We start from the raw sequence: 12,716 nt of genomic DNA on the forward strand, positions 1-12,716 counted from the left end.
CCTGGGTGCTGTGTAATTAGTACACAAAGAACCAATTACTAGGGTGCTGAATAAACACAAAGATCCATTTTTTGGAGCTGGTTCTCCCGGTGCTGTGATTTATTCAAAGAACCAAATTTTGTAAGAATTAAGATATGATTTGTCGACATTATAAATACTTTAATATATGTAAAGATTTTTGTAACGATCATCCTGCAAAAGGTCTGCTCGTTCTTTTTCCTTTGAGTCGTAAATTCCTGTTGAATTCTCATTAAAATGCGGAATTAAGTACGCTGTGTGATGACGGAGATCCTTGATGACGAATCAGGAATAGTGAATGAGCAAACAAAATAACGAATGCTGCAGCTGGAGCAGTGGAAGCGATTTGTGAATTGTTCAATGATTATTCGATATTGTTATGACTTATTGTCAATAGGTATACTAAGTGGCCATGAGGTAGCCTGTTGCTATGTACAGTTTTATTCTATTGTTGATTATACCACATAGCTGTGGTGATAAAGGAAATGTTCGTTTTAAATAGATGATTATGATAGGACCATGACTATAAAATCATGATGATTATTATGAATGATATCATAGGGTTCAAATGCAGGATGCTGCATGAACTTGGGAAAGAACTTTCAAGCCCTATGGGATAAATTGGGTGTTACAAGCGATGGAGTTTTAAAATTTAGCATGATTGAAGGAATTTTACAGTCTTATTTCAGGAGTTTTACGAAATTTATATTGCCAAGAGATTTGGGTACTATTAAAAGAAAAATGATGAGATATTTTTCCCAAAGAACTTTAATATCTGCCATCCATTTTGGCTGTCTCACGAATGAAGGATGAGTTGCCTTTAGTGGTTGCAAAGAAAATTTGTGGAGACCAGGCAAAATGGGGAAATATGTCAGATATGACCCTAGGACAGGACGGTGATTCATCAATTAACATGAGGTACGAACCAGAGGTGACGACCGATGAGATTCGATCTCAGTCAATGGATGGACCTGTCCTGACATCATTGGGGAAAGGGCTTATGCAAGGAGTCATCCAAAATGATTAATTTGATTTATTGATGAATATTGATGAATTAATTGAAATTGAGTAATTTTTTTTTTTTTTTTTTTTTTTTTTTTTGTATACAAGATCGAGGCTCGTGAAAGAGCGAACATTAATCACACAGAAAGACAAACCGACACATAAAACATATAACATAGGGAGCGGTAGACAAGATGGGGAGAGAAGGGGAAGGACACAAACACAACATTTGAGAGCAGGGACCGAGAGACATGGAGACATCGAGAGATCTGAGAGAGGGCGAGAGCTTTGGGGGGGGGGGGGGCGTGGGAAGGGGGCAGTAGGAGAGGTATAAAACATATGGACACTGCCAGGACTTCCAGGAAAGAAGTTGGAATTTCAAACAAGGTGGATCTGGGGTGAATTAGCGGGGGTAGAAAAGATCAAGGTTTTGGATGGGGGAAGATAAGAGATGGTGGTGAACAGCTGTTTTAAAGACCTGGAGGGAGGAGTGGGATTGAAGGGAGTGAGGGAGTTTGTTCCAGAGGCGGGAGAAAAGAGGAATGAAAGAGTGAAGGTGAGCGGAGAGCCGAGATTTCGGCAGTTTAACCATCAGAGGGTTGCTGGCAGATCTTGTGCGACCTGTAGGAATATTTGGGGGACAGAGCACAGAGAGAGCTGGGGGTGCAAGGCCGGAGAGGAGTCGGTAGAAGACAGAAAGACCACCTACCTGCCTGCGGTGAGTGAGTGAAAGGCCCTCAGAGATAGCTTCATTGCGGGAGATTCCAATAATTCTGAAAGCTTTGGTTTCAACAGCGTGAAGCCGAGCTAGGTGTGAGGCAGGAGCACCGGCCCATAGGGGAGAACAGTATTCCATTGAGCTGCGGATGAAAGCCTTGTATGTGGTGAGGAGCTCAGGTGTGCCGAGGAAGGACTTCGCACGACGGAGGATGCCCAGTCGGCGACTGGCTTTGGAGGCCAGCTTGGAAATGTGGTTTTCCCAAGAAAGATCATGGCAGATAGTGAGACCCAAAATCTTGAGCGACAGAACTTCTTGGAGAGGATTGTTGAGAAAGTAGATGGGAGGGTTGTCCAGTCGATCTTTTCGGAGAGACATAGTAAGAGTGTGAGATTTGTCAGGATTGAAAGACATGTTCCACTTGTTTGACCAGTCTGTGATTTTGTCCAGGTCTTCAGAGAGTGAGGAGGCAGCAGACTGCCGATCTGAGGGAAGAGGAATGGAGCGGCAGAGAGTGGAGTCATCAGCAAAGAGATAGAGAGGATTTTCGAGAGAGTCAGAGAGATCATTGATGAAGACCAGAAAAAGCACGGGGCCCAGAACACTGCCTTGGGGAACTCCAGCCTGAACAGGAAGAGGAGATGAGAGAAACCCATTCAGGGCCACACGTTGACGACGACTAGAGAGGAAGTCCGCCAGCCATGCGTGGAGATTTCCATGGATACCAAAGGAGGAGAGTTTGGTGAGCAGAGCGGGGTGCCAGACCGTGTCGAAGGCACGTGATATGTCGAGGGAGACAGCTCTAATTTCCTGTTTGGCATTGAGGACCTCCATCCATTGTTGAGACAGCAGAAGCAGCATGTCCAGAGTAGAGTGACCTGGTCTGAAACCAAATTGATGATCAGAGATCAAGCCATTGGAGAAGAGGAAAGATTTCATATCAGAAGCAATGATGGATTCCATGACTTTGCTGATAATTGGGAGAAGGCTGATTGGTCTGTAGTTGCTAGGATCTGTTTTTGCACCTTTTTTGTGCAAAGCGGTGATGTTGGCTGATTTCCAAGCAGATGGCAGTTGACCTTGAGCAAAAGAGAGGGTGAAGAGAACAGAGAGAGGGTGAGATAGAGCAGCAGAGCAGGATTTTAGGACCCGTGGGCTGATGCCGTCGGGTCCAGTTGCAGAATCAGAGTCGAGGGTTGACAGAAACTTTTCCACCTTGTCAGGAGGAAAGGACACGGAGTCCAGGAGCAGCAGGGTACGACTGGGTATGGTGGGTACAGAGAGGGATGGGTTTGGGACACAAGATTTAGAGGCAAACACAGAGTTGAGGCATTCAGCTTTTTCATGTGCGGAGTCAGCTGTGTAGCCGTTTGAGGTAAGGGAGGGGATGGAGGGGGAACAAACACCAGAAACGGATTTGACCAGACGCCACCAGGATTTGGAAGAGGGAGACAGATAAGAGAGTTCGGTCTTGAGAACGGAGAGATATTGTTTCCTGGCTCTCCTGAGGGTGGACACACACTTGTTTCGGGCTTTGTGAAAGGAAATGAGATTTCCTTCCGTTGGATTTGCTTTCCAGGAGACGAAGGCAAGTTGTTTCTGGGAAACAGCCTCACCACACGATTCCGTGTACCATGGACGGGAGGATGGGTATGACAACTGAAGACGAGATGGGATAAATCTGTGCATGAGAGAGAGCAATTTACTTTGGAAGAATTCCCAGGATGAGTTGATGTCAGAGGTGGTAGAGATGGGAGACCAGTCCAGATGATTGATGGCTGCTTGAAGACCGTGCCAGTTGGCCTGAGTGAAATGCCAGACTCGTCGACGCTGAGCAGGCTCCCTGAGGATGGTCAGAGAGATGTCCACTTTAACAAGGACATGATCAGATGATCCGATCGGAGCAGAAGAAGAGCAGCAGACATTTTCAGGGAAGTTAGTCATAACCAAGTCCAGAAGAGAAGATGTTCCGTTGACTGAGATCCGGGTCGGGAAATTGACAGATTGTGTCAGTCCCAGTGAGTCGCAGAAGTCCTTTGCTGAGGAGCCATGGCTGGTGAGAGAGGTACCCACACCCAGCCAACTGGCATGATGACAGTTGAAATCACCACATATGAGGAAGAGAGAGTTGGGATGAGTAGATAGAAGTTGGTCCATATCATCAGACAGCGAGATGTAGATGGAGTCATCACTGTTTGGTGGACGGTACAACACACATATGAACAAGAGGTGGGAGCGAAGGGGAAGCCGTAGCCAGAGGTATTCCTGGGGGTGAGGTGGAGAGAGTGCAGTGCAGGGCGAGTGAGGAAGAGAGTTTTTGATAAAGATAGCAACCCCGCCTCCAGGACGAGGCTCAGGTCTATCATACCGGAGGAGGGAGTAGCCCGGGAGAGATACTATGGAATCAGAGACATCATAAAGGAGGAAAGTTTCTGTTAAGCAGATCACGTCTGGTTTGACAGAAGCAACCTGTATGGAGAGATCAGTTAAGTTTGAACGAAGGCCCCGGATGTTTGAGGTCCATACCGTTGATGAAGAGGAAGGGGGAGCATCAGATACAGAACAGGGGGGAGGAGGGGTAGGGTAAGATGTGGAAGAGGTGGAAGAGGTAGGGAGAGCTGTTGAAGGTGTGTCAGAGATTTCAGAATAGCTCGGAGAAAGGGAAGGATGGGGCGGACAAAAGGTTTGATGGTGATTGGGTGAGCCACAATGAGGTGTTATTTGAGGAGGGGGAAGAGCGAGGCAGAAGGTTGGGGGAGATGGAGGTGAGAGTTTGAAGGGGGAAGAAGCGGGGAGGACGCTTTGAGGAGGGGGAGTGAGAGGGGGGAAATTGAGAAGCAATGAGGGTGGGGAGATTTGAAGGGGAGGGGTGAGGGTGGAGTTTGGGAGGGAAGGGACAATGGGAGGGATTTGAAAGGGATGGGATATGGGGGAGATTTGGAGGGGAGGGGTGACGCAGGAGTCTAGGAGGGGAGGGGCGAGGGGGCGTCTTGGCGGGGAGGGGTGAGGGGGTAGTTTAGGAGGGAGGGGGCAAGGGGGGAGATTTGAAAGGGATGGGTGATGGGGAAGATTTGGAGGGGAGGGGTGATGGGGAAGATTTGGAGGGGAGGGGTTATGGGGAAGATTTGGAGGGGAGGGGTGAGATTGGATTTTTGAAAGTGTACGATTTATGGGAAACGAACATTTATTGCAAAATGAGTTTCTTGTGACCTTCGAGTTAAAAATACGTTTAAGGACGCTGGATGGAGGATGGAGTGCAGGAGAGTTTAGGGAATGTAGAAAAAAGGCACTATAGGAGATGGATATTTTTTTGGGGATGAATTGATTTGGTGAGCAAGTCGAAAGCAGCCTTTTAAAGAAGAAGAAGAAAAAGGTGTTATAAAATATGACGGAATACATAACTTGAGGGGAAAGTGTAAACATTGAAGGTTAATGAGTGAAAACTATCTGGGGAAATGGGGGAGAAACACGTGGTCGAAGAACGAACGAACGAATAAGAATGAATAAACGAATGAGAACAGAGAAGGAAATTTTTTTTTTTTTTTTTTTTGAGTTGAGATTTACACAAGGAAGTAGGCTATGGGTGAAAAGGCTGGGAATACAGAGAACGAAAGTTATTGGATCACAAACGACGGACCACTGAGAGAAAAACAAAGCCTCAAGGTTGTACAGTGCACACTGTACAAGGCCTTGCTCGCGACACGGCAAACAGACGATCGATTTATGAAAGATAAACACCGAGAAACAACCACAGTTGCACACAATAACTTCACACACCGAAAGATAAATACAGTTTCGACAAAATACAATTGTGAACAGACTTAACTTCGAAAAACGTGGAGACCGTGTGGAGCTTCGAAAATCCCTGCCGCCGTCTCCAAGATCTCGCGAGAGAGAAAAGGGGTTATGGGGAAGTAACCCCTGGGGGAGATTTGGAGGGGGTGGGAGGGGGAGGGGGAGGGGGAGTGGGGGGATGGGGAGGGGGGAGGAGCGAGGGGGGAGGGGCGAGGGGGGAGGGGCGGATACAGGATACAGTGAAGGAGCTCACCCAATCACCATCCAAATCTCCCCCAGCAATGGAGCCTGCAAGAATACACAAGGACAATCTAATTGATTGAATTTAATTGAATAAATTTAACTGAATAAATTGAACTGAATAAATTGAATTGAATATATTGATTGTTTGATTGATGAAAATGCGGTCTCAAGAAAGAAGCTTTGATATCTTTGCGAGATATTAACAATGTGGAGACAACCTGGGAAAATTGAGCAAGGTGGTGAGTTTATATACAGATATATATGTGCGGTTACCATTGTGTGATTTCCCCGTCAACAGAGCGGACACCTGAGGATTCACCCATTTCATACTGACCCTCCGGCTCATCTGCAAATACTGATCTGTGAGATTGGATTGTGCAAAAGCCACAGCTGAGGGAGATTCTCTGGAAATCACCGTGTGAACAGGTGGAGAGACCCTTCCTGGAGGTACGAGTGAAGCTTTAGAGGAACAAACTACAACACATCCAACGCTACTTTGATAAAAGGCAGAATGGGAAATGGAGCCTGCAAGAATACACAAGGACAACCAGAGATTCCACAAAAAGGTACTTGTACACATCATATGTACGACCGTTATGGTGCCGAAGCTATAAGGCAGGTCGAGAATTGGTATTTGTGGACAAAGGGACATGATGAGGAGTTTCCAAGAGATGGTACATTTGAGCGAAGTCGATTGGAAAGATTGGAACAAAGATTGAAAGCCAGGAAGAGACAGAATCTAACGGTAGACTGGCTTGCATTCCATCTTTGGGATGGTGAATCCAGACAACGGGAACAGCAAGAACGGATAACGGATCTAGAACTTAAAATAAAAAGGATACAGGATACAGTGAAGGAGACAAATGCACAACTGCCCTCGAAATTAGGAATGAAAGTGACGGTTGTCCCATCTGATTTCCAGTTGTCTCCCCAAAAAGGACGGTACAGAGAATTTTTTCGTGTTTCAGGAGACAACGAGAGATTGCAGTGGCAACTCAGGGATGTAGAGATGCAGCCCAGCAATACAAATGCACAGGTGCACAGACCAGGAAACGACAGAAACCGGTGTTTCGAGTGTGGAAAGATGGGACATTGGAGAAGAAGATGTCCGTATGTCAACAGGAGGACAAGGTCATGGGGCAAACCAAGATCAAGGGTACCAGTGCTGACCGATACCTCAGACAATGATTAGGCCTTCATTGCTGCAAATCCCAAATGATGATTGGCCTCAACAGATTCGATTACTGGACAAACATGAATAACTGTCGATGATTCTTGGGTCTGAAAAGTTTTCGGAGCAAGAATTATTCATTTTTTCTTTTGCTTGTAAGCAAATTAGTAATTAATTGATCACATGCCGAAATTGGATCTTTTATGTTGGGCACACAATTTTAAATTTACAAAGTTGGAACAATTGCTTTGCAAATTTTAAACCAAGGGACAAGGGTCACATGATGATCAGGTGGGAATTTCGGACTATTGTTTCGCATGATTGATAGGTCAGTGGTCGACTGACATGTAAATGGGTGTGTAGTCAAATTTGGATAAATTATGGTGGGAACTGAAAGGGTAATTTCAATGTGACATCATAGGGCAAGGCAAACTGTGGCAAGGCAAACTATTGGATGGGAAAATTAGATCTGGCTATAGAATAAATTTATTGACCCCTTGAAGTTAATTCTTCGAATCGTCGTTTCACTGGCATTTTTGTTCAAATTGGAAATAGTTTGGTAGAGCTTTGGTTAAAACCTTTGGTTGCGGTATCTTGGAACGAAATGACAAACCATAGGATATTGATAAGAATAGGAAAAATATGGACCCAAAATAGAAAGTTGGATTCATGCCCCTCATTGCAAACAAGCACATGGGGCTAAGGTGGACGATCCCACAGAAAATGAGGCTGCACCTAGCAGCCCAGCAGAACATTCAGTGGCAGATAAATGATAGTTGTGATTTACAGTCATTTGAATTACATTTTAACACCCCTTGCATTGATAAACATTACATTTTCAACATGTGATATTCCTACTTGGGATAGTGACATTTATTTGCCTACATGACATACAATTACCGGCTGATATTAATACAACATGAGTAAAAAAATTGTATCACAACTACACTCATGACCAAGGGGATTGAGTTCAACCCCGGGAGATAGGGGGATCAGGGTAAGACAAATAATCTGATTTATGCTACATATTAAGGGACTTTTCTTTATTTACCTGTTAGGAAGCTTACAAAGGTTAGGAAGTATAGGTATATAATGTTGAATGTCATGGACATATAATTATGTTAGAGGTGTGAACATATACAAGGGGTAGCTCACATGTTTTACAGATGGCTACAGGTGGGACAAAGGGAAAGACCTTATCAAGACAAGCCGACAAATCAGGGGAAAACAGAGACTTCTACTTCGGATACTCCTTGAAAATGGTGATATTCATCCTAGGAATGAGTTCTCTTGTAGTGGGGACTATGTGTTGCATACATTGTTTCGGGGTAATAAGAGAACAAAACGCAACATTGGTGGCCGACATACAGATATATGATTATGCGGGACGACATAAGCAAAAAAGAAGTTTAATGAAAGAAAGGGACACACCTTTAGAACCCGATGGATTACACGGGATTAATACTTTTTTACATTTAGCCCACACAAGGGCTGATATAGCAAATGAAAGTAATTGTTGGATATGCACACAAATGCCGCATTCTAGTGAGAACGGAGTACCATTGGAGGCAGTTCCTTTTGGTTGGGATGAATTATGTAGTCGCTTCCCACAGAGGTTGGTAGCAACAATACGACCTGATTTACCAATGTCGATGATGCTAGTAGTGCAGCGGCATAGCAAAAATTTAAGAAGAATTGTGCATTTTGTGATGGAAGCACCAAATTTGGCACAATGATAGAATGTTATATTTAGAACATTTTCAGATATGGAACCACTTTGAAATTCACCCAAGGTCGCCGCCATATTGGATTTCAAAATGGCGGCTTTAAAAATCTGTAACCCTTAGGGGGGGTGGCGGAAACAAATCCTACAGGCACAATTATTGCCCCATTCACCCTATATCTTTTCTAACATCAGTAGACACATTACAGCGGCGATTCTGAGCTCAAGGGAACATCTAGGGGTCTGGGGAGTGAAAAATTTGAAAATTTCGGCCAAAAATACCCCTAAAAGAGGTCATTTGGTGTCAAATTTCAGGGGGGGTCGTGTATTGTCCTGTAGATAAAACATGCTGGTCCGTTGATTAACCCCTAATTAAACGACTTTTTTGTTTGTTTGCTCCATCCAGGTTTCAATCATGTCGAAGCAGTTCAAGTTAGTTCATGTTACCAAGCATGTAACTTCAACGCCAAAGACGCCACTGGACTGGGAACTCTGTGTTCTGTGTCAAGTTGATATAGGAGAGTCCCTACAGTGTCCTGCTGTCACGAAAAGAACTGATGCAGGTGCTGGATACAAGACACTTGAAGACAATCTATCAGCATTCAATAAACTAGGCAAGCTGCCACAAGACGTGGACTTGCAACGACTGGATGAAGGCCAAGGGATAGCTGCCACTCTAGCTGCCCACCAAGCCAAGTGGCACAAGTCATGCAGGGTGAAATATAACACTACCAAGCTACAGCGGGTACAGAAGAGCAGTCATTCAGAGGGAAGCCCTATCCCCAGTACAATCACAGATAAGTACAAGCTTACTAGGTCTCAGGCAGCTTGTGTTGATAGCATATGCGACAATTTGTGCTTCTTCTGCCAGCAAGAGCTTGGTTTGGAGTTTCATCAAGCAGCGACATTGGAACTAGATAAACACGTTCGCAAGGCTGCAGAGTTTCTTCAGGATACCACTTTGTTAGCCCAACTGAGTGCTGGGGACATGGTCGCAAGAGAGGCCAAGTACCATAAGAAATGTTTGACATCCCTATACAACCGCGTGAGGGCAGCAAAAAAGCTTGCTGAGCAAAGCCAGAGCACGGTAGATGTCATTTCAGCAATAGTCCTTGCTGAACTGGTAACGTACATAGAGGAAACTGCTAAAGAAGAAGACACTGCTCCTGTATTCAAGATGGCAGACCTCACCAAGCTCTACACAATGAGAATGGAACAGTTCGGAGTTGTGCTGGAAACACGAGTCCATACAACCAGACTCAAGGAGCGTATCCTGGCACACTTCCCTGATCTGCAGGAGCACAGGCAGGGAAGAGATGTCCTGCTGGTGTTTCAGGAAGACATTGGCAGTGCATTAGCCAAGGCATGTCAACATGATATTGACAGTGATGTTGTGCACCTGGCACGAGCTGCAGGGATTATAAGGAAGGATATGTTCCAGTCATCTCAGCCTTTCAATGGGTCCTTCTCAAACAAATGTCAAGAAGAGTCTGTGCCACAACTGCTGCTGACAATGGTCTCCATGATTTTAGAGGGCGCAGGCATCAAAGATCAGGCATGTCAGTCATCGGCATCGGCGTCTGTGACAATAGCTCAACTTCTCAAATACAACAGTGTGAAGCATGAGAGGAGAGGTGCAGGCACAGACGTACGACACAGCATTAGTCAAGAGACTCCTTTGCCAATATATCTTGGCTTGATGCTTCAAGCCCATACGAGAAAGAGGGAACTGGTTGACACATTATCTGGACTAGGGATCAGCATTGCCTATGATAGAGTGCTACGGATCTCTGCAGAGCTGGGGAACGGGGTCTGTCAGCGCTTTCGGGCGGAGAAGGTGGTCTGTCCCCCAAAGCTCCGCGGTGGAGTGTTCACCACATCAGCTGTGGATAATATAGACCACAATCCCAGTTCCACGACAGCACACGACTCCTTCCACGGAACTGGTATTTCATTGATACAACATCCAGACTATGACAATCAAGGCACAGACCGAGGTATTGTCATCATCGGGGGTGTCTCAAATGTCAAGACTGTGGAGGACCTTCCACGGTATTACACAGATGTACAACCAGTTAGTTCACTTGCCAAAAGCCACCCTGTACCAGCTGGAACCCAGGCGTCGCTGCAGAGGAATCCTGCACAAGCTCAACTGGATAAAGAGAAGAGGTGACTCCAGACTGTGAAGGATGCATGTGACAGTGGTGACACACAGAATCCAGGAAACATTTCTTGGGCTGCACATCACGCAGAGAACCAATCGGCCAAGGATACTAGTATCACAGTCACACCCACTGCCTTGCTTCCCCTCTTCCATGACCAAGCCCACTCAGTGCCAATGATCCGCCATGCCATGGATGTCGTGAAAGCAGCGATCAATGAGCTAAACCCTGGACAGATACCCGTCGTCACACTGGACCAACCACTTTATGCGATCGCCAAGCAGGTGCAATGGAACTGGCCAGACACACATGGTGAAGATCTCTTTGTGGTCATGCTGGGTGGTCTACACACAGAGATGGCAGCTTTGAAGACAGCAGGAGACTGGCTGCAAGACAGCGGTTGGACACAGGCATTGGTTCAGGCAGAGATAGCAACAGCTGGCACAGCAGACTCCTTCTTGCGTGCAGCTCACGTCAGCCGTACAAGACGCGCCCACCAAGTAACTGTTGCTGCCCTACACATACTGCAGCATCGTGCATATGACATATACAACGAAAGAGCAACTGCAAGAGATGAGGAACCATTGGAGTTCGAGGCATGGTGTGACCAGAGAGCAGCGGCATGTCCACAGTTTCAGTACTGGGCCACTGTACTTAACCTGGAGCTCTGTATACTCCTCTACATACGTTCACTGAGAGAGTCCAACTTCACGCTGTACATGGACACCCTACCAGAGCTAGCTACATGGTTCGCTGCATTGGACCATATCCACTATGCTCGCTGGTTACCAGTCCACATCAGGGACATGGTTGGCATTGCAGAGAAACACCCAGATGTTGCTGCCAAGTTCCATGCGGGGCACTTCACATCCAAGAAGACTAGGCATGCTTTCTCCGCCATCTCCCTAGACCAGGCTCATGAACAAAACAATGCCACGGTCAAAGGCGATGGCGGGGCAGTGGGCCTAACTGAAAATCCAAGTGCCCTTCGACGGTGGATGGTGGCTGGCCCCGAAGTTGCTCGGGTCATCACAGAATTTGAGACCTCACAGCAACTGCGCCAAAGGGGAGAGCACACCCACCACCATGAGCAAACCGACAGTGTGCAGAAGAAGTTCGTCCAAGATGTCCGTGCACTGACAACAGTCATCGAAGAGATGGGCAGCCCCTTTGAAGAAGAAAGCACAGATTTGCTGGTCCTGGGCACACTGGAGATCTTGGGCCCAGCTGTTGTAGATACTGTGCGTACAGCTGTACAGATTGGGAGAGATCAGTTCCATTCATTTGAGAAGGAACGTCTGGCAGACAGATCCAAGCCACTCAATGATGTCATCAAACGCAACAAACTCCCGTTGTTTTCATCCATCAAGGTCAAAGCTGCCCAGAAGAGCAAACAACAAGTAGCCTCTGCAAAGAGTGATTCAGAGCTCTTCTCCAGACTATACATCGCATGCCAAACCAGAGATGGGGGTCTCGAGCAGTTCTTCAAACATGAGAACAGCGCACATCCGCCAGCACTCTCGCAAAATGGACAGCTCCGCTTTGGTTCCAAAGCTGACTTGTTGCAGCCCTTAGAACAGCTTGTCGAAACAAAGTCGGACCCACCACAAGTATCTTCTGTGATCCTCGATGGAGCTGTAATAGTTCAAATGCTGAGCCCAGGCCAGACCAAAACATTTCTTGACTATGCCACAAAAGTATTCGTTCCATACATTATGTCACAGCTTCAACATTGATCTCGTCTCGATCTAGTGTGGGACCGCTATGCAAAGTCAGGCAGCCTGAAGGCAACTGCAAGGACCAACAGAGGCAAGGGAATACGCAGACGTGTCACTGGCTCTGCCCTCCTACCAGGCAACTGGCACAGTTTCCTCCGTGTCGACG

At 46.3% G+C, this 12,716-nt stretch overlaps 2 protein-coding genes and 1 long non-coding RNA gene across 5 annotated transcripts in view; 2 read left to right on the plus strand and 1 right to left on the minus strand.

The window, feature by feature from the left end:
- LOC137414318 (uncharacterized) overlaps nucleotides 1–12,716 on the minus strand; it is a 96,337-nt gene that overhangs the window by 57,432 nt on the left and 26,189 nt on the right. The window lies entirely within an intron of this gene.
- The window catches only part of LOC137418960 (uncharacterized), a 106,536-nt gene that overhangs the window by 55,417 nt on the left and 38,403 nt on the right, over nucleotides 1–12,716 (plus strand). The window lies entirely within an intron of this gene.
- On the plus strand, nucleotides 6,236–8,394 carry LOC144894143 (uncharacterized). Its single transcript, XR_013624849.1, has 2 exons — nucleotides 6,236–6,342; nucleotides 8,114–8,394. It is a non-coding gene; the product is annotated as an uncharacterized LOC144894143 (long non-coding RNA).

Source organism: Myxine glutinosa, chromosome 10, assembly GCF_964187855.1.
Source record: "Myxine glutinosa chromosome 10, kmMyxGlut1.1, whole genome shotgun sequence".
NCBI lineage: Eukaryota > Metazoa > Chordata > Myxini > Myxiniformes > Myxinidae > Myxine > Myxine glutinosa.